The 26330-nt window shown below is 35.7% G+C and overlaps 1 protein-coding gene across 2 annotated transcripts in view; it reads left to right on the forward strand.

Moving 5' to 3' along the window:
- The window catches only part of PTPRK (protein tyrosine phosphatase receptor type K), a 376839-nt gene that overhangs the window by 215129 nt on the left and 135380 nt on the right, over positions 1-26330 (forward strand). The gene's annotated exons all lie outside the window — the stretch shown is intronic.

Here is a 26330-nt window from a genome sequence, read left to right on the forward strand (position 1 = left end):
ATCAGTTCCTTCCTGGTTCTCCATTGACTTTTGGGAAGCTCTCAGGAAACATTGAAAATGAAGAACATCTACAATCACCTGACAGCAGGAGCTGTGCTATGTCACTTAAGTAGCAACCAATTTATCAAGTATGATAATTCTCTAAGTTTGTCCATTTGAGGTACCTTTGTTGACAAAATTTGCCCTATGCTCAGTTTTTTCCCAATTAAAATTTTTAACATATCAAACCCACATGAGAGTTTTAGTAGTACATAGATTTTGAAATATGATTGAAGGGAGTTAATTCTTTGACAGCTTTGAAACACCTTTGTTTTCATTGGGCTGGCATTGCTGACATAAACTTTGTTTTGTTTTTGGTTTTGTTTTTACTTTAATATCGAGCAGTAGAGTAGATTTTGTGTTCTCTTCTTTCACCTTTAGTAAAAGAGTCTTCTTCACTTCCAGCCATCAAAGGATATGCTCAGCAGATTTGAGGTTGTTATTTTTCTTCCCAGCAATTATAATTCCAATTTCTATTTCTTCTAATCCAGCATTTTTCCTGATGTATTTTGTACATAAGTTAAAGAAATATAGTGATGGCATGCAACCTTGGTACACTCCTTTCCCAAATACAGATATAAAACATTATATGACATTTAATTAGGAAAGAAAGATCTAGGATGCTTCAGAGTAACAGGAATATCTCTCCCCACCCCCCCACCCCCAAAGACATAGGGATTATAGAAAGATAAGAATTCACAGGTCTGAGAGAAAGTTTATATTAACAGTAATGCAACTGAAGATTCAAAAAATTGTTATATGAATCATTTACGAAAGTGAATGTCTTCCTGTTTTATTCTGCATAAAACACGGCTCTTTGAGGCTGCTGCCCTAACATTTGTGATGAAAGTACATACACCGTTGTCTCTGTGTTTAATGGTGTTCTGCCCCAGGCATAATTTAGATGTGAACAAGATACAAGCTATAATACTTTTTGGATTTCCAGCCTGAGGACATTCTCTTCTTCATCTCCTTCCTAGGATAGCTTGTTCTTTTTCAATCCATAGAAGTCAAGCAGTAGCTCATTAAGGAACACTGCTAGCTGCTGCAGAAGAGGAAGGTCAGTTATTGAGCTAGAATAGCTCATCTTCAGACAGCTTCAAACCTTTGCACAGCTAATACTGCATATAAAGACGTAAGAGGAGCCCTCCTGTCTCAGACCAATAGCCTAATGTTCTATTATTATATAGTGATGTAGCCATATCTCCCACATTGACTGAGCCCTTTTGGTTGTAAGAAAAAGTACTTTTATCAGATTCATTAAAAAAAAAAAGTCATTATTCTGCAGTCTTGAGCGTTCTTCACTGGGCCTCTTAAAGAAAGTTTGCCTGAAGTGGATTGTTCCCATTGCAGGAGAAAGCATTTTAAGGAGGGATTCCATGTCAACTAGCTATATTTGAGACGTGAAATCCAGAATACATATGAAGCAAATGGGAGAGAGAAAACCAAACATGAGGCCACCTGCTATAAGGAGAAAGAGCTTTAGTTCAACAAGGAGACAAGTAGGGAGAGCAATCACATTTGTGGGGAAAACACAGTATAGAAAGCTGATATGGGAGAATAGTTTTACAGGAAAAATTGGTGTGTATGAAGGCCTAAATATTTTACTCTATATTTTAATGATGGCCAAGCTAGTTTTTAAAGCCTTTTAGTCCAATATGACATTAATACATCAGCAAGTATTGCAGGCCCAATTGGCAAAAGAGAGCTCAGGACTGTATTGTTTGGAAATATGTGGAAGAGGCCTTCATCCTGCAGTGGATAGACAGTGGCTAAAATGATGATGACATAAATATAGCCAAGAGGTTCTGAAGTCACAGAAGCCTGGGTAGGTTCATCAGAAAGACCAACAAAGCAAAGGGCCTTGGGGGAGGGGGGGTTATGTGAAAAATTGTCCAATAAAAGTGAGTCTGATAAGGAAAATGGTCAAGGGGTGTAATGCCCTGGTCTTTTGCCTGAGGTATGTGTACCTACTTATTTAAATATTTTACCTTAAGTGTGATACAGTCTTAAAGGGATAAATAGTCTTATGTAGCCGATCCAAAGTACTTTCTGCCAACAGTATCTGCCCATTTATGGTGACATTTTAACCCAGCCCACCTTGTACTATTAATTTGAAAACAGTTCATTTGGAAATACTGTGTTTTGTTTTGTTTATGTCAGCTTTCTCCTGTGATAACCTGGAATGGGCACAGTTAATTCCATGATCCATTCTCTCAGAGCTCTTATTTAAAAGGCAGGTTAAAGTAGCAGTAATGCTGGCAAGGACTCTAATTCCAGATGAGAAATCTGTATACTGTATAGATAAATTAGAGCACTGTATTGCATGCTTTCTATTTAAAATGGTTTGTTTCTTGTGAATAAGAAGGAGACTGCATCAGTTGATTGTTTGGGAAAGGACACTAGATTTCTTACCCGTCTGAATACCAACTCTTACAGCTTGTTACTATTTCATTGGAAAGCTTGCTAGCGGCTAAGAAGATATGATTAGTCAGAGTTTGTGCAACAACTTAAAAAAGCCTATTGAAAATTATTCTGATTTGAAGACTGCAGAATGGCTTGAGAGAGTGATGGACAAACATAGAAAGGCAAAGGCAGGTCTGTTCTGGTGCACTGAATTGATGCTTATAAAGAACTTACAAAAGAAAACTGTCATTGTTTGACTACTCTACAAATTTTCTGTTTTACCAATAGCATACTAGCTTAGTGTAGGTACAAGCCAAAGGAAGAGATGAGTTACAACAGAAAAAAAATTCCTTGAAGTCTTTCAACCAGTTTCAGTTCCACCCCATATGACTCCAAAATTCATTCCAAACTAATATACTTTGTCGTTCAAAGTATATAGTTCCTTGAGTTCAAGATAAATTGTTTGAGTTTAAAAAAATTGAAAGAACCTGGAGCTTTTTATATTAATTGTGATGAAACTAAGATCATATGTCAGGAAAAAGACATTTCAATGGCCCTCCATTATTGCTACAGATGCACAACTATTTGTTGGGTTTTATTAGTGTCCTTGGATAGATGCTGTTTACTAATGGACAAACATAGGAAGGTAAAGAAAAATTCTGTAAAAGGGATCTTGGCATGTTTGTATGGAAATGGAATAAAATGTATAAAGCATGCTTACAGCAGTGTAATGGGTAGACCTATAAATAACAAGGAAGCACAGTTTCTGCTAGATATACAAGCTACTTTAAACTCTTTAATAATTATATGTTTTAATTAAAATTTTGTTGAATTGGAAAAAGAATAAAAGTAAAACTACTGAAGAAATTATCAGATACAGTGTATAACAAATAATGTTATGCTTAAAAGCTAAATGAACATTTTCAGAAATTGTACTGCTTCTATATATGAATAATAGTGAATCAAATTCTGAGGGAGTGGAGTTATATTGCACTCTTTATTAAAATACATGGTTGCTCTTTGTTTTGTCTAAAAACTTACTTCCTCCTTTTGTGTTATTTTTGTTTCAAACTCCAAACAATACTTTGAAGGGCCAACTTCAAATATTTTATATATAACATTTCCAAAGTAGTTCAGAAATTCCCTGAGAAATTCAACTTGATCCAAATAATGTGGCCAAGTCCTACTGGCTCATAATGATCATCAAGACCACTCAACCTTAAATTTATAAATATACCCTTTGAATGATGATTATCTTAATTTCCACTTTCCCTTCATTGCCATCTGACTCTCTCTGGACATATTGTACAGCAAAGAGCTATTTTGGATATATTGTATAGCACAATATATTTACAAATGATCTTTCAGGAATGATTGAAACAAGAATCACAAATCAAAGAAGAGCTATTGGTGAACTTTCCTCGTTATTTGTTTATGGCATCATTCAGCCACTGTTGTCGCAATAACAACAGTCTTTGTTCCTGTTATTTTGTCTTTGCTTCTGTTATTTTGATACAGAGATCTTTAGTGATGCTAAAACCTAGTGAAGCTATGAATCTGAATCTGAAAAGAAAGGGAAAGGGAAAGGCCATTTGGGAGCTGCCAGCTTGGCCAACTAATTATTCAGTACATGAATAAATAATATCATGCCTTGCCTTTCTTACCTGACCAAGAGGTTGCCTTGTGTCACTTGTATCTCCTTAGTCTAACACCTAGTACCGTGATGGCAAACCTATGGCACGCGTGCCATCCTTTCTAAGGTAGGTAAAATGAGGACCCAGATTGTGGGGGCAATAAGCTGACTTTGTATAAAAAATATATATATACAAAAGTATGAAGGCTATTGCTTAACGCATTGTAAGCTGCCCTGAGTCTCCAAAGAAGACATATAAATCAAATTAAAAAAATGAAAATTAAAAAAAAAAGGTGGCATGTGGAGCCATATCGGTGGGCACACGAGCTCAGCTCTGGCACACGTGCGCCCCAGCCAGCTGATTTTCGGGCCTTCCGGGCCCACTGGAAGTCAGCAAACAGGCCATTTCCGGCCTCCAGAGGGCCTCCAGGGAGATGGAGAAGGCCATTTTTGCCCTCCCCAGGCTCCTAGAAAGGCTCTGGAGCCTGGGGAGGGCAAAAAACAGCCTACCGGGCCTGGTGTGCCATCACATGCCAAAAGCGAGGGAAGCATGTGGGGGGTGGGTGGGGGTGTGTCACGCACAAATGCATGGGGGTGGGGCATATAGAATTATGGGTGAGGGCATACTCGTGCACAACCCCCCTGCACTCCCCCCGCTTTTGGCACGTGATGGCAAAAAGGTTAGCCATCACTGACCTAATATATACCTAGATATTTTGGGATCAAAAATAGAATTGGGTCAAAAGTAGTCAACTATATTTTTTTAAATCAACTTATTACAGTGTTTTGTCTTACCTAATTGTACACTAAAAACTTTATCTAGAATATATTCCTTGTAATTAGACTAGTTAATTTTGCTTACAGCATCACGAGCAAATCCTGTTATCTGTATTTATCTAAAACATTAAGAATTTATTTCATAGCAAATAAGATAAACATTTGACACACACATCCAAATCACTGGGCCTATGGCACCCACAACAAAAATTTCTGGATCCGTAGCTGATCACTAGGAAGACTTTCATTACAAATGAAAGTGAATATACAACAAAGCCTAGAAGACAAAATATCTTGTCCCAGTGACCGACACAGATTGGATCCTGCAAGACTTTCATTATTGCTTCTTAGCATCTGGTATTCAGAATCAAGTACCTTTGGTTTAAAAAAAATAACAGTTAACAAACTGATTAGCCATCACCTCATTTGATAGCAAATAATTCCATAATTTTCTCCTCGTCTTAGAAAGCAGCAGTTCCATTTATTGGTCTTGAATCTACCAACATTTAGTTTCATTGAATTATTTATTCCCTGTTCTAAACCAGTATGGAAGAAAATAATTTTTTCTCTACCTGTTTTCCAGAACTGTACATCTATTGCATCTTGCCTTATTGCCTTCACTCTAAGCAAAAGGCTTCAAACTCAAAGCTGTAGCTCCTTCATAATTTTAATTTCTCTTTTCTGTCTCTGTTCTGGCTTTCTTATAAGAAATACACTTTCTTATAAATACACTTAAAAATACACTTCTCATAATACAGCGATCCTACCATAATGGCCAGTCAAGTTACTTTCTCTGGGATAAAACTTTGACATGAGCCTATTTAGTAAGACTTTGTTATACTTAAGAGTTTATATTTGAAGAAGTTAGTTTCAGTTAGTTAGTTTTGTATGGAGCGCCCGAGATTTACAATTCCATACGATAAATTAGAACAATATAAATCCTTTCTCTTTCTCCAAATTACATTGAGTCTGGCTTTTAAGAGATATCTGATTCATGTTTAATTTGTCATTGCTTATTTAGAGCTTTCAGAAGTATTTTCACTATACACAAATGTTTGTTTTTGTTTTAAAGAGGTAAATTACCGGTATATAAAATTTTGAAAAATGACTTACACTTTCAACATAAAATATGCTATAGGAATGCACTACTGTCTCAGTAGTAAGTCAGTTTTCAAGGTGTGATTTTGCTGTTGTAACAAAAGTAATTTATCGTTGTTACTTTCTCGGTTTGGCATCAGCCACTGTGGTTGTGACCTTTTTCATTTCTAGATAGGAAAGAACACATTCTTGAATCCTTTTTATCTTGTATATGTAACTGAATTTACATATTGTGTTAAGCTACCCTGTAACTTGTTTGATTTTAACTTTGTATGTTATGTGAACCTATACACAGTCATCTGTAAATTATTTTTGTGACAGTGTTAAATGTATTATACGGTGTGAGCTATTTTGGTTTATTTAACTAACTGGTTAAAATCAAGTATGGCTTAGCACTGTGTGTAAATGCAATGGGTAGGTTAAAGTGAAATATTTGGGTGAAGAATATCTTAATTTATTAGGTATATTTTGATGTTTGAATTCTCCAACTCTTTTCAAATGCTGGTTTTATAAACATTTTTTTGTCTTATTTTGTCTTAAAAAGGAATATGGTAGAATAACACATGTTTAGGCATTACAGTTCCATATATAATTTAATTGGCTAAGAGGTTCAGACTGGATATGAATAATTTTCCTTGACTATACTTTGCAATGAAAGGCAATTGAAGTGAAAAAATGACAAAGAAAATTTGCTATTTTTTCTGTGCTGCTTTATTGGTATAAATAAAAATTAAAATGTGCATATTCAGGATGAATTATGTATGCCAGATAGAAATGCAAACAAATGCAATTTTTTAATCACTTACAGCAGTGAACTGAGTTTGTTGATACATAGTTTGGAGCTAATTTTTCACTTAACCTAATCTGAAATAATGGCTCTGTTTTACAGCATTTTCTGTAAGAACTTCCAATTAATTTTTTTTTCTGAAGCAAAATTAAAATTGATAACGTGTGCTAAGCTAGAGTTATCAAAATTCTTAGGGCACCAAAAATAATTTCGATAAGATTCGCAGAAATCTCACAAATATCTCAATGGTTTTTTTTCCCCTTGCCTCGAGGCAACAAATAATTTTCATAAAACAGTAAGCTAAGCTTCCTGATAAACCAGTTGTCATGATAATAAAGACAAGCAAATTTAGAATGACAGTGTAACATTAAACAGAAGTCTGAAATGATCAAAGAAATATATCAGTTGTGGTGTTAGTAAACTTGCATATACATACACCCAAAACCTTCCGCCCAACCTTTGCCCTCATTCAGAGGCCACCTTGTAATTCTTGATTGCAGTTTTTTCCTTTGCTTGGCACCACAGAAATTGAATTTATTTGAAATATGAGCTTATCCCAGGGAACAGTATGTAGCAGAATGTAAAGAAGTCAGAGGATATTGAACTGCCTCTGAAAGGCTGTTTCTGAATTTATCTTTTACTATTTAGTCATTTGATGATATTATAAAACATATTGCCAGGTGACAATTTTCCTGCATGGCATCATACTCGGAGATTAAAGGGGAGCTAATATCCTTGTCAGCAGCCTATGAGTATTTTTAAAGGAAAACATAATTTTGAACAAATTCTGGTTGCAGCGAATGATACACAGATGCCACTTGAGAAATCCTGTGGTATTACCAGTGTTAGCATACCTGTAATAATTGTGGCTTCCAAAAGACTTTACAATCCTAAAAAGCTTGTTCATTTCAGCTTTGTTCCAAATTACGTGCTATTCTGTCATTACGCAATTCCTTAGATCCTTTCTATACACTCTGCGGGAATAAAAGCAGCAATATTAGTATTATTATGCATTAATCTCATCAAAGCCAGTGCTGTGACAGCTTCCAGAAAGTTACAAAGATTTCATTCCTTACCATGAAACAACAAGCTGGCAGAGTTGAATTGAAATGCTCTGAAATGCTTCATTACTGGAGAACAAGGTGCATGTTTTTTAATGGAAGTACTAGGAAAAACGTGTGGTAGAACAACTCAAATCAATTATTTGAACTAACATTCTTGGTTATTTTTACTTTCATACCTTTCAAAACTCTATCTTAGATGAGAAGTCTAGAATCAGTTGCTTTCCTTATTTTATGGACATGAAAAAAAGGCATCTAAAGTCAAAAAAGATAATACTAGCAAATCAGATTAGCAAACTGAGCAGAACCTTGAATCAATTATGCATTATGTAATCATAGTTTATACTTTTGCTGAACAAGCTAGAGCCCTAAAAATATAGGAAATTGGATAAGATTTAATTAACATTAACAGATTAACATTTCTTATGTTAAACAGCTCCTGAATGACATAAATCTGAGTTTAGGCTACTGGAACTGAAAAATACAGTAAGAATGAATAGAGAACAAAATATTTTTTCAAAAATAAGAGCTTGTGGCATGCAAGCAAATAATGAATAATTTCTAGCACTCCAGAGATACACAGTATTTGGAATTACCTACTGCAGCGAGCAGTTTTTCTTGATTTCAGGAACCAATTTCATGTTAAATTATCCCATGATAAATTGGAGACACATTGAGAGAAGTTCTGCCAAAACCACCTGATATGTTTAAGCTCATGAAAAGAACATTGTTACAATCATCACACAAGATGCATCCATTTTTACTTTGTTCATCCTTAAAAGGGGGTCCTTGCAACTTCCAAAATTGGATTCTGGTCCTAGGACTGAAACTGGATCTTTGCCATGGCCAATCATTAAGAATCTAAGGTGCCAGCAAATTGTAGTGAGGATTTTCTGTATGCAAATCATGTGATCTGGCATTAATGGTAAAACCTTTCCAGAAAAAAAAAAATCCTTAACATTTCTAAGGTAAAATATTATTTTCATATATATAACATTTTAAAGCTTTTTAGATCTGCAAAGCTATTTCCCCAGCATTGCTACATCCATTTTATAATAGCTCTGCTGCATAAGTCCTATGACTCCAATATCGTGCTAGTTGCTGAAAATCTATTTTGATTATGTGCTCACAAAATATGTTTCCTAGCCTCTAATCTCACTTTACTCTTATCTAACATAGTTCTTAAGTATGTTACAACTCATAAGATTTTGTGAAAAATAGAGGAAGAAATTTCAGTCTTTGGTTTATAACCATTCTGATAGAATGAAAACATGCCAAAACATTCACTAACTTCTGTGGTGGAGTCAAATTATTTTTGAAAAAAGTATTTTTTTTTCTAGGAATAATACGTGAAATAAGGATAAATTATTTTGTAGTCTTATTTCCTTGACTCATTTTGTTTTATAGTTTCATACGGCACAAACAAAAGTCAAAAGTTTGGGGTTTTTTTTCCTGCAAATGTTATTTTACAGTCCAAGATTAATTATTAAAAAGAAAAATCAAATATAGCAAATAAATCATGTATTTAAAAATGTAAGACAGTCCTGAAACAATTAGTAATATGAACAGGGCATCTTACACCTTCTATAAACCATAGATCTTAATTAAAAAATTCTCAACTTCTTGGAAGTTAAAGGGTCAGCTTTTCCTAATTATGTAAATTCTGCATGATAGCCTTAGATAGAGCATTGTTTTCTATAAGTATGATGACAATACACAACGTTACTTTATTCTGATTGCAATTTACTGTTCAGAGGTTTAAAAACAGTGCCAAATGTTTAGTTTCTCAACTTAGAACCTAAGAAGGATTTGGACCTTAGCTTATCAGTGCGAATGACTGATAAATTTTACATAGGCCAGGTTTCTAAAAGCTTATCAGTTGTAGTTAGTTACTGGAATCTCTAAGCTTTGACCTTCCAACCTTTTTCCAAGTTTAAATTAATTGTCACAACTGTCAAGTAAAATAGAGTGACACTTAATATTAGAAAGAATCTGTAATTATCTAATGGCCACATTCCATTGCATAAACACTTAATCCTGCCAATTTCCACTTTGTTGAGACTAGGGTTTTTTTGTTTTTGTTTTTTTGGATCATTAAACTACTTTTTTTTTTTTTTTTTTAATTTGATTTATATGCCGCCCTTCTCCGGAGACTCAGGGCGGCTTACAGTGCGTTAAGCAATAGCCTTCATACTTTTGTATATTTATACAAAGTCAGCTTATTGCCCCCACAAACTGGGTCCTCATTTAACCTACCTTAGAAAGGATGGAAGGCTGAGTCAACCTTGAGCCTTGGAGAGATTCGAACCAGCAGTAAATTGCAGGCAGCTGTGTTAATAACAGGGTGCTTTAAACCACTGTAGTACCAAGGCTCTTTTTCTGCAGCAGCTCCAATATGTGTAGAAGATTGTATATAATCTGCTGCCTTCTTTCAGCAATATGAGCTTTGAGTTTCAGGCACTTTAATTTGACTAGTGGGAGAATATCTTGTCAGTAGGTTGTGGCAGATGAAGACAATACACTGTCATTCAAAATCTGATTCCCTCTGCGAGAAGATTGAAAGATTGCCATTATTGTCAGTGGATTTGTACATATCAATGAACAGCGAAACAAGAGATGTACAATATGTTTTATGTATAGGTGGCTGAGAATGGTATGTTGTTGATATTTTCTCTCCTGTGCTAGTTGCTACAGTGGTCACGATATGAGCAGTGTTGTAGCTGTCTACCAAAGTCACATAATATTATTACCTTCTGAAAGAAAACAATCACTTGAAAAACACTAATAACCAGTTAGTCGAAATGCCAAAGCCCATCAAAGAGAAAATGTAGCGCCTTAGAGGCTCTCAAGCTTTTTAATGCAGCATTAATAATTCAGTGTCAGTTACTCAACTATGTATTTTATCTTTCTGTCAATACTAAAATAGTTCTCTGGGTACATTTTAGGGACATAATCACCATTCACTTCAAAGGCAACCCTAATTGGCCTAAGAGGGTAACACATTCCCTGCCAGCTCTCTCCTCTCTGGGGACATCATTATCCTTAGGTCAGAGCCCTCAGTCCTCTGACTCCAGGCAGTGCTCTTGATCTAAGAAGGCCTACTATGGAGTAAATTAGCAGTACATTGCAGCTTTAATCAACAGGTTGCTGACTCTTAACTAACCAAGCAAACAAAGCAACTTTTCTGTATCATGAGATAATATAGCAAAATAGGCAGTTTACCTGTACTCGTTAAGTTTTCTCTTTATTAAGGCAGCAAACTTCGACTATTCTTGCATTTTATAAGAAATGTGATCCAGTTCCTCCATTCCTCCTAAAATTTTTGAAATTAGCCAGAGGGTTACCAGTGGTTCCCTGTTTAAAGTTGGCCCATTTTTGTAAATGTAGGACAACTACCTGATTTCAAGGACACTAATTAATACTGTTCCGAGTATCTTATTAATTTGGAACCATGAGAGGAGAAAGTCTCAAGTTTAAACATAGCTAAACATCCCTGACATCTCTGCTTTATAGTCTGTAAACACAGTTGGGAAAAAAAAACCTGGATATCATCGTATGGTATAAGTGTAGTCCTCAGTTAATGATAGTAATTGGGACCAGGAACTCTTGTCAGTAAACAACACAAAGCACAATGTCACATGAGCAGGCCAACTTGTGACCGCCATTCTGACAATTCCAGTTGCAATTATTAGGAAAAATCCACATCATCATTAGGTGTAGTGTCTTATGATCAACATTTGTGACTTTCTGCCAGCAATGAAATGGTGATCATGTGACTGCAACCATCATAATTGCAAGCTAGTTGTCAAGCACCCATATCACAATCATGTGACCGCAGGAATTTTATAATGGTAGGAACCAGTTGTGCAATCCAAATTTTTTTACTACTGGTTCTGTGGGTGTGGCTTGGTGGACGTGACTTGGTGGGCATGGCAGGAGAAGGATACTGCAAAATCCCCATTCCCATCCCACTCCAGAGGAATGATACTGCAAAATCCCCATTCCCTCCCCACTCCTAGGGGAAGGATATTGCAAAATCTCCATTCCCACCCCACTCTGGAGCCAGTCAGAGGTGGTATTTGCCAGTTTTCCGAACTGGTCAAAATTTCCGCTATCGGTTCTCTAGAACCTGTCAGAACCTGCTGGAATTCACCCCTGGTAGGAAAGATACTGGCCATAAGCAGACTTGATTTTGGAACAAATGGTAGAAATTGCCAAGAAGAAAAGAGAAGCCAAAATCAAGAAAGACTCGGAAGGGAACTACACAGAGAGTTTTAGAGAGTTTTTAGAAGGAATTTCATAATTCCTTCTAAAAGGAATTTCATAATTTCTGAGAGTTGTTAGAAAACACAAAAAGCAGTATTAGAACAACATCTGTAAAGGCACTGAAGATAGAAACAGACATGGAAAAACAAGGGAAGTTTTTAAAACTCTGAAGGCTGTCCCAACCTTGACTTGGTACACCAAATTCTGTACAAAAGAAATGTCAGTGCACTATAAAAGATATTCTTTGCTCACAAGAATCTCTAGTACTAGAAATAAGATTAGACGATCAGTCCAATTGTTACCAAATTGGAGAGCTACTGATGGAATTGCTACAGAAATATGGCAATCAAGAGAAGAAGAATCCTTAAAGGTGGTAACCAAACTATGCCAGTAAATCTGGAAAGTGACATAGTGGCCAATAGATGGGAAGTGTCAATCCACAGCAATACCAAAGAAAGAATACTTAACAGATTCTGCACACTATTGTAAAATTTAACATGCTAGCAAAATAATTATTTTTATTTACTTATTCAATTTCTATAGTGGCCTAACTCAGCCAAATGATTCATTTGGTTGACTCATCCAACACAAATGTTCATTCCATGACCAAAAAGCTGCCTTTGAGCAGAGCTCCTCCTATAGTCATTGGACTTAAAACTGCTTGGATTTGGCAACTTGATTTGAATTATTATTTGACATTGCTTAAATTCATCATATAGTTATTTTGCATTGTATAAAGGAACATAACCAGTGAAAATGGATTTTAAAGTGTATTGGGGGGGTTGTTTTAGAAATGCCTCTTTTAACTTGCTATTTTTGCATTCCTTACAATTATCTAATTGTTTTTCCCCTTTGGGCAAAAAATAATTAAAATATTGATGACCAGAAAGAGTGCAAAAACTCCCAGATAATAAAAAAGGAGAATGAATACAAAAATCAGTTATTTATTATGGCTTCAACTAATTAGGAATGTTAAGTCTCGGCATTTTCTGACAAGAGATAATACTTTTCATTCTCTGCATAATATTTGTTATGCTTTGCTAAATTTAAATTGAAAGGTGCATTTTCATTTCCCTCCCTTCAAAAATAGTCTGTGGAACTTATAAATAATTTTCTCTACAGTTCGTTGTTACGCATATCAAGTGTTGCTAGTCACTTTATGAAGAGCTCTTGATTACTTCATTGCTAATGAAGTGGAAATTATTTAAAAATATAATTTGATCTGCTTAGTGCTGCAGCTGTTTCTTCAGTTTCTGCTGAGGTTTCTCATTTCACCTTTGCAATTCAAATGGTTTTCTCCAAATGTGTTTTTTCATGACATATTCAATCACAAGACTTTAAATCAGACATGAACTTCTGGCATTCCTTCATGATGTAACACAGTGTTTTTCAAACTTGGCAACTTTAAGATGTGTGAACTTCCACACCCCAAATTGGAAAAATACTAATGTAACACTAATACACTAGTTGGTTAACATCTACAGGAAACCATTGGTGAGGTCATTCACCATTTTATGGTCAGGTATAATCACTATGTAGATGTTACCAAGCTCTACCTCGTTAATCCTGGTTGACAAAGGAACTTAATCAAGCTGGATTAAGCACCTGGAGATTGGGTGGATCTTGGTGGGGAAGAATAGACTGGAGCTCTATTCTGACAAGACTGAAATTATGGCTGTTTGGGCATGCTGTATCTGGAGGAATTCCATCATTGACTCTCACAGGGACTGCACTTCCCCATTCAAGGTTTTGTACAATCTGAGCATCTTCTTGGATTCTCAGCTCCTGCTTTAAGGACAGGTGGAAGTTGTGGCCAAGAGAACCTTGCATAGGTATATCTTATGTGCCAGTTCTATCTATCCTTTTCAGGATTGTGATAATCACTCATGCTCTAGAATAGGACAGAATATAATTTTTTATTGGCCAAGTGTGATTGGACACACAAGGAATTTGTCTTGGTGCATATGCTCTCAGTGTACATAAAAGAAAAGATACGTTCATCAAGAATCATAAGGTACAACACTTAATGATAGTCATAGAGTACAAATAAGCAATCAGGAAACATCAATATAAATCGTAAGGATACAAGCAATGAAATTACAGTCATACAGTCATTAGTGGAAGGAGATGGGTGATGGGAACAATGAGAAGATTAATAGTAGTGCAGACTTAGTAAACAGTTTGACAGTGTTGAGGGAATTATTTGTTTAACAGAGCGATGGCATTCTGGAAAAAAATGTTCTTGTGTCTAGTTGTTCTAGTGTGCAGTGCTCTATAATGTTGTTTTGAGGCCACCTTGCACTTGGTTTACTATAATGCACTCTGCTTGGTGCTTTCTTTGAAAACTATAATGAAACTGCAGCCAGTCCAGAATGTGAAAGGATAGACAGTAATAGGGGTGCCACATTATACATGTGTCGTCACTACACTGCTTTGTGAGCTGCACTGGTTACCATTTAGCTTCCAGGTGCTGGTTGTCCCTTTAAAGTCTTTCCAGGACATAAACCTTCTGAGGGACCAGCTATCTTCAATCATTTCTGCATAGTCCACCAGAAAGATATGTTCCAGGTCCTATCACTTAAAGAATGTCATCTTCCGGGATCCAGAAAGCACACTTAGCCAAATGAAATTCCTGCTTTATAGAATGTTTTTCTCTGAGATTATTGGTAATCCTACCCTATGTTGTTTAATAGCTGAAATAGCTGGCTAATAAAAATCTCACTCAATATTGTGTTGTGTGTAAATTAGACAACCATTCCTTCTGCTTCCTAACTGAAATAATGAATAAAAATGTTGCATTAAATATAATCTCTATATAAAGAGACTATTAACATAGTGCAATCTGGTTCTAAAAGCTATACCACATGTTTTCTGTATTCTTTTGGTTGTTCTGAAATAGGATACAATAATCTGTCTGGCAAGTGCATAGCTTTTTCTGATATAATCCTTGTGGCCTGTTTTGAAAATAAGGATTATCAGTTACTAATTTTGATTTTTAACCCTTTTTCAGGGCCCTATGTACGAGTTCAGAAATGTCCTTTCTTTTTAGTGTTGCTAACAGTTCCCTCCATTGTTTCAACCGAAACCTCAGCTGATCTCGCATCATTGAAAATAAAACAAGACTTCTGGATGTAGCTATTTTACCTGATAAAGCACCATGGACATTAGCGCCTAGATATGATCAGAACAAAGCTATAATTCACGTATATAATAAATATATCAAATTTGTATAAGCACCTTTTTTCCTTCTAGAAGTCCTTTGTGCTTATTTATTTAAGCTGCAAGAAGAGCTTTGAGCTGAAATGTGGTGATAGAGTGTCATCAGATCGCTTCTCCTTTAAAAAAATAATGAAACAGGTTGATGAAGAGAGAATATATTGAATTTCTGTGCATATGATATAGGAAACTGATCAATGCGTTGATTTCCTGTAAAAGATACAAAGCATTCATATGATAAGGTGAATGTTTGTTTTCTTGAAATGCAAAATAGCCGGTTTTGCAAGGCTGATACAAATGTTGATCAATACTGGTGAAGGGGAGGGGAATTTTAACTCTTGGTTCTCTACGTCACTATTTTCTGTTGCATGTTCAGCAACAAAGACCATATGTTGTAAAAATATGGGAAAATATCACTGTTTCGCACTGTTAACACTATGGCAGCTGAAAAGGAGAACAAACACATCTGACCAGTTTTCATTCATACTTATTTTGTTATTATGAAAGCTATAGCTAGGGCAGAAGGAATAGGGAAATACTATGTGCCTATGTCCTACAGCTATGGGAACTTCCCATGGATCCTGAAACATAGGCAGACTTCTTGGAATTATGTGATCAATAGAATGCATATATACTGTATGTGTACACACACACACACACACACACACACACACACACACACAATTTATAGTTATCCTGTATGCCAAAGGCGGTGTGGCCAAATGAAGATGTGCCTTTGTTCACGCCATTGTATGAGTCCTTGTGAATGTGTGTTTTTGTCTGTCTTCTCTGAAAGATATTCTTGTTAGGTTATTATATTTTATTTCTCTTTAAATCTTGTTTAAAAATGTGATTTTAATTTGGAACTAAAGAACCTGAAATTGGGGCTGGGTGGGGAGAGGGAGGAAAGGAAACATAACTGTAATTATTTAACAACTCTGATTATAATGTAAATGAGTGAAATATTTATTCTCTTTTCTTCAAACTCCTTACCACCTGATGTAGCACCAATTTCACTTCCCCTCAGTCTGACATAAGAAACACATTAATTGGAATCTGGTAATTTCAGCTCACTGCTGATGAAGATAAATTGTGATGCAATACTAAAAATACAATATCATTGACAATCCATAGAGACCTTCAAATGCATTTGTTCTCACAAATACATTACTCTGGATTTTTTGTTTTTCAGATTAATCAGAATACTTTGTGGAATGGTTATTAATGAACCAAATGTTTCTTTTTCCTTTGAAAAAAGAATTGCACTAGGTTGAAATGTTTTACCTTGCTCCAATATTTTTCCTAAGATTCTATTGCACACGCATGCGTGCACACACATATACACACTCACACACAGAGCTGTCTGTCTGCTGTTGCAGTAATGCGATGCCATTGTATGTAGAACAAACTGAGCTACTTCCATTTATAAATGAAATGTAAGCATTTGTATTAGGTCAGAATGATTTTTTTTTCACTTTCAACACCTTTCTAAGTGTTTCCATATCTGAGAACTTGTTATGCTAATAAGACATGAATTAAATGCAGTTTATTCTTCCAACATGCCATTTTGATATATATAGGCCAAGTTTAATCCAAAATATTTGTGACAAATATTTTTTTTTTCTCATTAAGTTCCTTTGGCCTCAATCAGTTTGGGCTTTTTACTTTGTTGGAATTGAAACTTGTTAAAGATAATTAAGTGCTGTACTTTGTGCAGTCATTTTATTATGTTGAACTTGGTGTGTACGAGACCAAAAATCCAAGAAAAGCGTTTCTGGTTACCAGACAGTGTGTTTAGGAGATCTTGTTTCTGAAGTAGGGCAAAAGGTTAACTTCTAGTTGTTTTCACTCCTCTCCTAGAATTAATATGAAACATAGTGCTTGCCTAGTGTTAGATTTTTTTAAAAAATAAAGTAGATTTTTTTAAAAAATGAAGGTAGGGCTCTTGGAGGCATTATATATTTTGAAGGCTTATAAATTATATTATTAAATGCATACTGGGACCGTATGCCTGATCCATTGTATTTTACCATACATTCTCCCACCCCCCCACCCCCACCCCGTAATGTGTGTGTATGTTTGGGGGGGGGGGCGAGAATTGTCCAAGATTTGCAGTTTTTGCCTGTCTATAGATTCAAATTCTTTTTTGGCTATGTCAGTGAGATGAAGTCATGACATTAAATAATGTATCTAGCAATATTTAGTTGTCAGATACAAGTTACTTATTTTGTTTATCCACAATTATTTCTGATAGAAAGGGCAGAAATAATCTTGACTAATATTTAAAGTGTGATCAAAAGCAAGAGAAAGATTGTGTAGACATTCTTTCAGCTTGAATGTAGTAAGATTTTATTGCACAAGACTTCAGTTTCCATGAAACATTGCTGTGGGATGGGACATATTTTGGCAGATTGTGTAGCTGTGCTATATTTGCTATTTATAAAAAAGAGTTTTAGCATTTAATCATTGGTACATATTAGTGACAAATTATGATATATTGTGTCATGACTATTAACTAAAATGAAATAAGTTGATTTAATGTTGTTTAGTGTTATAGAGATTTGCTACCAGAATTTTCAACATAGAGATGAGCAAAAATTTGTATGTAGGAAGAAATGTTTTGTTTTTTCAGAAAATCCAAACTTTCAAGATTTTCATGTTAAGTTTCCTGTGAGAATGTTTGCATGGGGATCCCCTTAGGTGGCCAAATGTTATTCTTTACAATGCTACTTTTTAATGATGTTAACGTGGAAGCACTTACTTTTTTTGTTTAAAAATTTAGATAGCACTTCTGTAATTCTAATAACAAAATATAGTAATAATAATATAATATGCAGTAAAATTATGTAATAGTTTATATAATTTTATTAAACATTAAACTACCCAAATAACATTAACACTTATAATAAACTCTGTAAGATATGACAGCATAATCATTACAGGTAACTGGCAGTAGGTTCGTCAGAAGAATATTTGAGGAGACAAAGAGATCTTTCATTTTTGGCTGAAGTAGTCCATGCTGCACACCTGCCTAATCTCAGTGGGAAGATCATTCCATCTGTAAGTGCTGCTGAAGAAAATTTATGATTAAAACTTTATAGAAAACTGGCCCCGGTGAAGAGAAAGCGTTGATGAATTTGTAACTTTTTTTTTTTTTTTTGCCTAAAGCATTTGTACTGTATTCTTCAGCTTCGAAGCTCCCAAGATGGTTTACTGAATAATAAAAAACCAGGCTGTTTTTGCCCTCAAGCTTATAAACTGAAAAATGCAATGCAGGAAGGGGAGAGGAGGGGAGGTGGGAAGAGGAGGAGAAGAAGGTGACTTGGCATCAGTTCTTTGATAGTCAGCTGTGATGGAAAGAAGCTGCTCAAGAAGGCCCAGAAGACGTCACCCTCTCCAGGCAATTTTGTCTTTTTCTTCTGAAGAGAAGAAGAATTTATCCTGAAGCCTCTGTAAGGAGGGAGCAATATCACCCAGCCCAATTGTTCACAGTCATGGTGAATAGAGGTGGCCAATCTTCATAGCTTCTTTTCCACGGGGTGATTGAGCCTGGTGGCCTATATGAGAAGGTTTTTTACATCACAGCAAAAATTGTAGGCTGTATTGTTCTTGGGAAAAAAGGACTATTAACCTATCCCTTCAACTCAGAGCAAATATAGTTATTTTCTTATACAGTACAAAATAGTCTTTTCTCATTATTCCCAAGTTTTAGCCCCATCACTTCTTCCATATAAAAAAAACCTTGTGCAAATATTGAACATTCAACATTTGCAGAATATCATAAGTGGTTGATTGATTCATTATGAACCATCAAGCTGTTTCCAACTCCTAGGAACAACACAGAGAGATTTGACTCAACTTGGTCATTGAATTCCTGCAATGATGTACTCATTGCTCCTGTAACTGCGTCCATCTATTTTGCTGCTGATGGTCACCCTGTTTTCTTCCCTTCCACAAAAGGTTGAGGGAATGAAGACAATTTCATTTTCCTAAAAGGCTTTGCAAGTCTCAGATAGCCCTCAAACATTCCTTGAGATTCTGCTTGAGGAACAATTGAAATAAGAGTATGTTGCTAGAGCAACCAAAATCTTCCTCTGTAGCTCAGTAAGAAGTCTTCCTGTTCAATTTTGTAACTACTGGCGGAAAGATATTTTACCAAAGGCTAACATAGATGGTAATTGTTGCTAGCAGGTCATGCCTTAGGGACTTGCTCAAAGTCTTTCCCTCTATATTTTTAGAGATTGAAAGAGAATTCTGGTGCACAGATAGTTCTATTATCAACTTTAGGCACTTTCTCAACTGATTACCAAGCCTTTTGCCCCTCCACCCCAGGATTAGGGGCAATCCATTGTGAAGAGCATATCTTTAATTAAAAAAGGAGTAAGGCTCAAGGGAACTTCCTTTTTTCTGTTTTGTTAAGAGGTCAAAGGCCAGATCTTGTTTTTCTGGGGGAGGCATTTTGCGAGCTTCTGACAATGAAGGTGTGCTGTGCATCTATGGTTTATCCTTACTGTTTTTCTGATTATATTTATATTGTAAGTGGTGATGATTGGACACTGTAGCGCTGCTTTGCTATAGAATAAAACATTTCTATTGTTAAATTGCTACTGTTTACTTTAAAAGCTAAAACTAGAATTGAAATATTAATTATGATGCACACTTTTAATACTCTATTACATTGTTTCTTCATTTGTATACAGTTCTGAATACTACTTTTTACAAGAACAGAAGCATATACTGTAAATGAAACTGAGGTCTAAATTATCAGTTACAAGAACAAAAATAGAAAACAGCCACACTGGTTTTGTGCTTGCAATAAAGCTGTAATGTATTATAGTAAAGCTGCCATCCTTACTCTGTTTCTAGTCTGGAATTTTGTAATATGTATGTGTCCACAGGTATAGACTATCTTCCAGAATTCTGAGAAATTCTCAGTAGACATCATTCACTGCATCTACACGGAGGGAAGTATGCAGTGGAGTACCCCAGGGCTCTGTTTTAGGCCCAGTGCTCTTCAACATCTTCATCAATGACTTGGAAGAGGGGATAGATGGAGAACTCATCAAATTTGCAGATGACACCAAGCTGGCAGGAATAGCCAACACTCCAGAAGATAGGCTCAAGATACAGAAGGATCTTGACAGACTTGAACATTGGGCGCTATCTAACAAAATGAAATTCAGCAGTGAAAAAATTAAGGCTCTACATTTAGGGAAGAAAAACAAAATGCACAGGTACCATATATGTGGTACCTTGCTCAATAGTAGTAACTGTGAGGGTCCTAGTGGGCAACCATTTAGATATGAGCCAGCAGTGTACAGCAGCTGCCAAAAAAGCCAACACATAATGGGCTGCATAAACAGAGAGATAGAATCAAGATCACGTGAAGTGTTAATACCACTTTATAATGCCTTGGTAAGAGCACACTTGGAATATTGCATTCAGTTTTGATCGCCACGATGTATAAAAGATGTGGAGACTCTAGAAAGAGTGCAGAGAAGAGCAACAAAGATGATTAGGGGATTGGAGGCTAAAACATATGAAGAATGGTTGCAGGAACTGGGTATGTCTAGTTTAATAAAGAGAAGGACTAGGGGAGACATGATAGCAGTGTTCCAATATCTCAGGGGTTGCCACAAAGAAGAGGGAGTCAAACTATTCTTGAAAGCACCTGAGGGTGGAATAAGAAGCAATGGGTGGAAACTAATCAAGGAGAGAAGCAACTTAGAACTAAGGAGAAATTTCCTGACAGTTAGAACAATTAATAAGTGGAACAACTTGCCTGCAGAAGTTGTGAATGCTCCAGCACTGGAAATTTTTAAGAAGATGTTGGATAACCATTTGTCTGAAGTGGTGTAGGGTTTCTTGCCTGGGCAGGGGATTGAACTAGAAGACCTCCAAGGTCCCTTCCAACTCTGTTATTCTATTTCTATTTCTACTTAAGAAAAGTGCAACAGTGATGTATTATGACAAAGACTGTGTCTTAGACACAAATATTATTCCTTGTAAATCTAATATTATTTTTTCATTCATCCCCCACCCCCATTTTGTATTTAACAAAAAGCTTTTGCATTGACATTCATAGTTTTCAAAAGCTGCTGCTATTGATCAGATATTTTTTTTAACTTCACTATCCACAAAATATGGAAGATTGTAAACTTTCAAATTTAACAGATAGAGCCACAACCCTGTTTCCACATATGAGCAATTTCTCTTTTCTTTAAAAAAAAAAAAAGGCACCATGAATGAGGCTGTTTAAACATTAATCCCTCAGTAAGGAAGTCTAGGTAATTACATCACCCACATACTTCTTTGTATTAACTTTCAGAAAAAGGAACCAGGTCTTGATGTCCATTACAGTTACAATGACCTTTCAGTTTTAACCAAAAAGGCTCACATATCAAACTATGGCATGATGTAGTTTTCGTGTTGGAGGATAGATGTTGCATGATCTACACCTACATTTAAAATCTTGAATTATATTGTAGCAGTGTGTTAGCTTGCCGTTTATGGCATATTTAACAATCCATCCGTGAATAGATTATGAGTGACAGTAGGCATGAGCCCATATAAAGAAGGTTTGAAGATCTTAAAGATCTTCAAGAAAGCCCTCTGGGGCTACACCTCTAGCCCAGCCTCCCTGTCTTGGTGTAGCTGTTTGGTATTTATTGCTGCCACCACCTATCTTCCAGGGGAAGCCTCCTGCCTGCTATCCTTCCCATTAACCTCAGTCTGTAAAAGTGTTATGCGAGTCTTCCTTGACCATGACATTTAAGAATGTTAAAGATGAAATAAATTATATAGCTTCACTTCCTGTCTGTGAAGCATAGTGATATACAACTGGGGAAATCTGCCTTTCCCATTCCTTTGGGGGCTAAATGAATCTCACAAGGAATAGTTAAAATCAATAGTTATATTTACAAAATTAAAAAAAAAATCCTTTCTAAGTAATCACACGCTAGAACAAGATTGGGGAATATAAACTTATAGTGTTACTAAATCAGAGACAGTGTCTCAAAGCAATCCCCGATAGAAAAAATACAAATGAGAAGATGAGCTTGGAGAAGGTTACAAGATGGGTTTGTTTGTTTATTTATTTATTCATATATATATATATATATATATATATATATATATAGATATAGATATAGATATAGATATAGATATAGATATAGATATAGATATAGATATAGATATATATATAGATATAGATATAGATATAGATATATATATAGATATATATATAGATATATATATATATATAGATAGATAGATAGATATATACATACATACATACATACATACATACATACATACATACATACATATATATATATATATATATATATATATATATATATATATATACACCATTTATCACCAATTCAATCAGGGACGCCTAAGCATAAAAATATGCTAATGTGAAAGACTTTGGTATACAATAACTGAGCTTCCATAGAGAAAATATATCACCAGAAATGATAAATCAGATTAGTTAAACAGTCAAGAAAAGCATAAAATCTTAAATTTTAACCAAACTTGTTTCCTTATTCCTTAGAGACAAACCTTTCCAGGAACAAAAGGTTTCTCTATGCTTCCCTGTATTTTATTTTAGAATCAGAGGAAAGGGCTTCCAAATTTTGTTCAAACAGTGTTTATAGCTTTTTGTTGTTGCTTTTAAAAGAATAAGCATTAGGCAAAATAAGACCATTTAAAATTCCCATTTCCTCACTACAAACAAACGGAGGGGGGTGGAATCATATATTCCTCAATGGGCCTGAAGAAACTTTATTTTGCCTGACACATTTTGGAAACTTCCCTTAGGTTTAATAACAGACACCAAAAAAACTATTCATCCTGAGTAAGATCAGATCACAATGTAAGTAATATTTTATAATTTTTTTGTGGGGGTGGGGGCAGTGATGGATTGCTACCAGTTCTCCCTGGTTCGGGAGAGCCGGTAGCGGAAATGTTGATGTGAGAGTGAACCGGTTCGCTCTGAACGTCAGTGCGCTATACCTACTTTTATTCCTTTGTTTTTATCCAAGCTGAAAGGTGCAGCAGAGGAGATTGCCATGCCCCACCTGTTTTGAAATCCAATGTACTTGCACAAAGTGCAAGTCTGGTGTGCATGCAAGTGAAGTGAGCACGCACGAGCCAATCGTGCGCAAAGTGTGTGCGCGAAGCGAACCGGTGGTAACATCGGTTGGAACCCACCACTGGGGAAAAACCTTTTGGAATAATCCCCACCACCAGCAATGCAAGACAATTTGCTCCTATCCCAGTATATAGGGAGGCACATTAAAGAACCAAACATGCTTGCCAGCCATTATCTAAACTTTGCTTTAATATGATTTAGTATCAACTCTTCATACGAGACATTTCCTGGCGTATTGCTTTGGAACTTCCTTGACTTTTAGCAGTTGAAGGACTTAACTTTGGAAATATTTGAGAAATGGAGGAAAAATATTTTTAATTAAAGCCAAGAAGAAATAAGTTGGGCAAGGAAGAAGATGATTGCTGTGGATCTTGCTGTGTCCTTGAAATGCAGTCAGGTTGTTCTGCTTTATGTTGTGTTTTTAAAGATTAATGTGATGTATCTAGATCTAAGGCTACTTTCCTTGGAGAATGTAATATTTATATATAGTTTTTGAGTTATTTGGTTTCGTAGCTCTTGAACCTGCAGTTTTCTTTTCTTGCTTGGGTGAAAATAGTGATTGATTTGTTCAAGCCAGATATTTATTCCTTTTACTTCATTATACACGATACACCTGTGCTAGATCTTAAGACCTAAGTAGACTTTATACTCTAGTAGAAAGCTTATCAGCTTCTCTGCAGGTTGCTCAATTTGAATTTTAAAACTGGAAATGGTAAATTTGTGTTGTGCTTTTTGAGTTTACATGCAAAATTCTCATTCTCCTATTGGTGTGAGAACTCAAGAATGGAAATCAGATTTGAAGTTGTTGTTTACAACGCATGAAGAGTTTCTGATGTCATGCTGATTGCTGTTACATTTCCCTTCAATTTTTATGAAGTCGTGCAAGAAAATGTAGGACTGCATCTTTGAATTTCTGATTGAAGAATACTAATAATCATCCTTTTAAAAAAAACATTAACATTTCTAGAAAACAAGTATTGTAGACTATTTTTCTTGAGTGGGGTAGCTTTCAGCCTTAGATATTACTGTTCTCCTACAACATCTTATTGCAGCCTATTGCAAACTATGGAGTAGCATTAATACAAGCAGTAGAAAGATTTTGAGAGCTGTTGTATCTCGAAATCTAAGTCGCTTCCAAAAAGAGCATATGATATTCAATCCACAAATTAATCAACTCTTATCAAAATCACCAAACAACAATATTGACACTTGAATACATCCTATGTATATATCCTCCATTTTGGTTCTCAAGTGCCTATTTAAATAGTCTTCACTAATCTTATGTATGTTAATAGAAGAATGATGATCTTATTTCTGAGGGTGTGGGAGTAAGCCAGTTCTAAAGAAGGGATGTTCTGATAAAGAATGTTGGCATTTAAGTTCCTCCCACTGCACCTCAATTTTAGCATAGCTTCACTGTCAGCATCAGTAGTGGGTTTCTACCAGTTCACCCTGGTCTGGGGAACCGGTGGCGGCAGCGGCAGTTGCTGGAGGCTCTGCCCACCCGCCTAGACATCATCACGGATGCTCTGCGCATGTGCAAAAGCACACAAGTGAAGCAAGCGCGTGCATACTCACAGTTCCAAACCAGTAGCGAAGGTAAGTGAAACCCACTACTGGTCAACATGGCTTGACTGGACAGATGCTGTAATTGTTTCCTTTAAAGCCCTTTGTAGCTATGGCCCCAGTACCTTTCTACTACTTTTTCTTAAATGGGAGGTTGATGACATGCCTGTCCCAAGAAAAAAGTAAAACAATCCAGCCAAAGTTCAGTTATTTATTTCTATAAACTATATAGATAGAATCTTGCCAGTCTAAATCTATACTACCCTAATGTAATGGATATCCTGGGAGATTCTAGGGCGTGAGTATCCTAAAACTCCTCTTCTTCCCATGATTCAGCTCCAGACTGTGCTGTATCTTGTCTCACTCCCTCCTTGCCACTCTGTTTGCCCCTCTCCTTCCTGGGAACCTGCTGTGTTATTGTAGTTCATCATATCATCTCCCCTTTGGTAGACACATTCCATCACAGTTGGAGATTTGGCAATATTTTTCTGGATTAGTTGAATCCAGGATCAGGTCTTAAGGGGTCACATCTTCGGCTGTTCTGTCATCTCTTCCTTCCACAGTAAGGGATTCATTGCGTATAGATCCAGCTTATCTCTCTCTTTTTTTCTAATATAATTTTTATTGAAAAAATTTTTAATAAGCTAAAAAATGCAAATATTAGAAAGGAAACAAAAAGAAAGAAAGAATGAGTGAATATGTATGAAAAAAAGAAAAAAGGAGCAATAGAAAAGAAAAAAGAATATAATAAAGCATCTTTTGATCTTTTTTACAGTGGTTATAAATGCATTTATATTTTACCCCTTCTCTCTAAAGTTACATCATAATTTTCTTCTTTCCATAGGCTACCCTTTCTAATCTTCAAACTCATAAATCATGTTCTTTTTCTCGTTTTTCAGCAAATAAGATCACAAGGGGTTTCCAGTCACAGATAAATATAGTTATTGATCTTTCTCTAATCAAACAAGTTAATTTTGCCATTTCTGCTAGTTTTGTCATCTTCACTAACCATTCCTCCATTAATGGTATTTCAGAGCTTTTTCATTTTTGAATCTGTCCAAATTCACCAACCCTTTTCCTGCAACATATAAAAGTTAGGAAGGGCAAGTGTTCAGCCCACAGGTAGCAGAGCTCACCTAACTTACCTTAAATCTAATGTATAATTCAGATAATCCTCAACTCATGACCACAAATAAGCCCAAAATTTCTGTTGTTAAGACAGTTGTTAAGGGAGTTTTACTCCATTTTATGACTTTTCTTACCACAGTTAAGTGAACCGCTACAGTGAATCTGGCTTTCCTATTGGCTTTGCTGTCAGAAGGT

Source organism: Pituophis catenifer, unplaced genomic scaffold (genome assembly GCF_029215685.1).
Source record: "Pituophis catenifer annectens isolate HBS135680 unplaced genomic scaffold, rPitCat1.0.hap2 SCAF_1, whole genome shotgun sequence".
Classification (NCBI taxonomy): Eukaryota; Metazoa; Chordata; class Lepidosauria; order Squamata; family Colubridae; genus Pituophis; species Pituophis catenifer.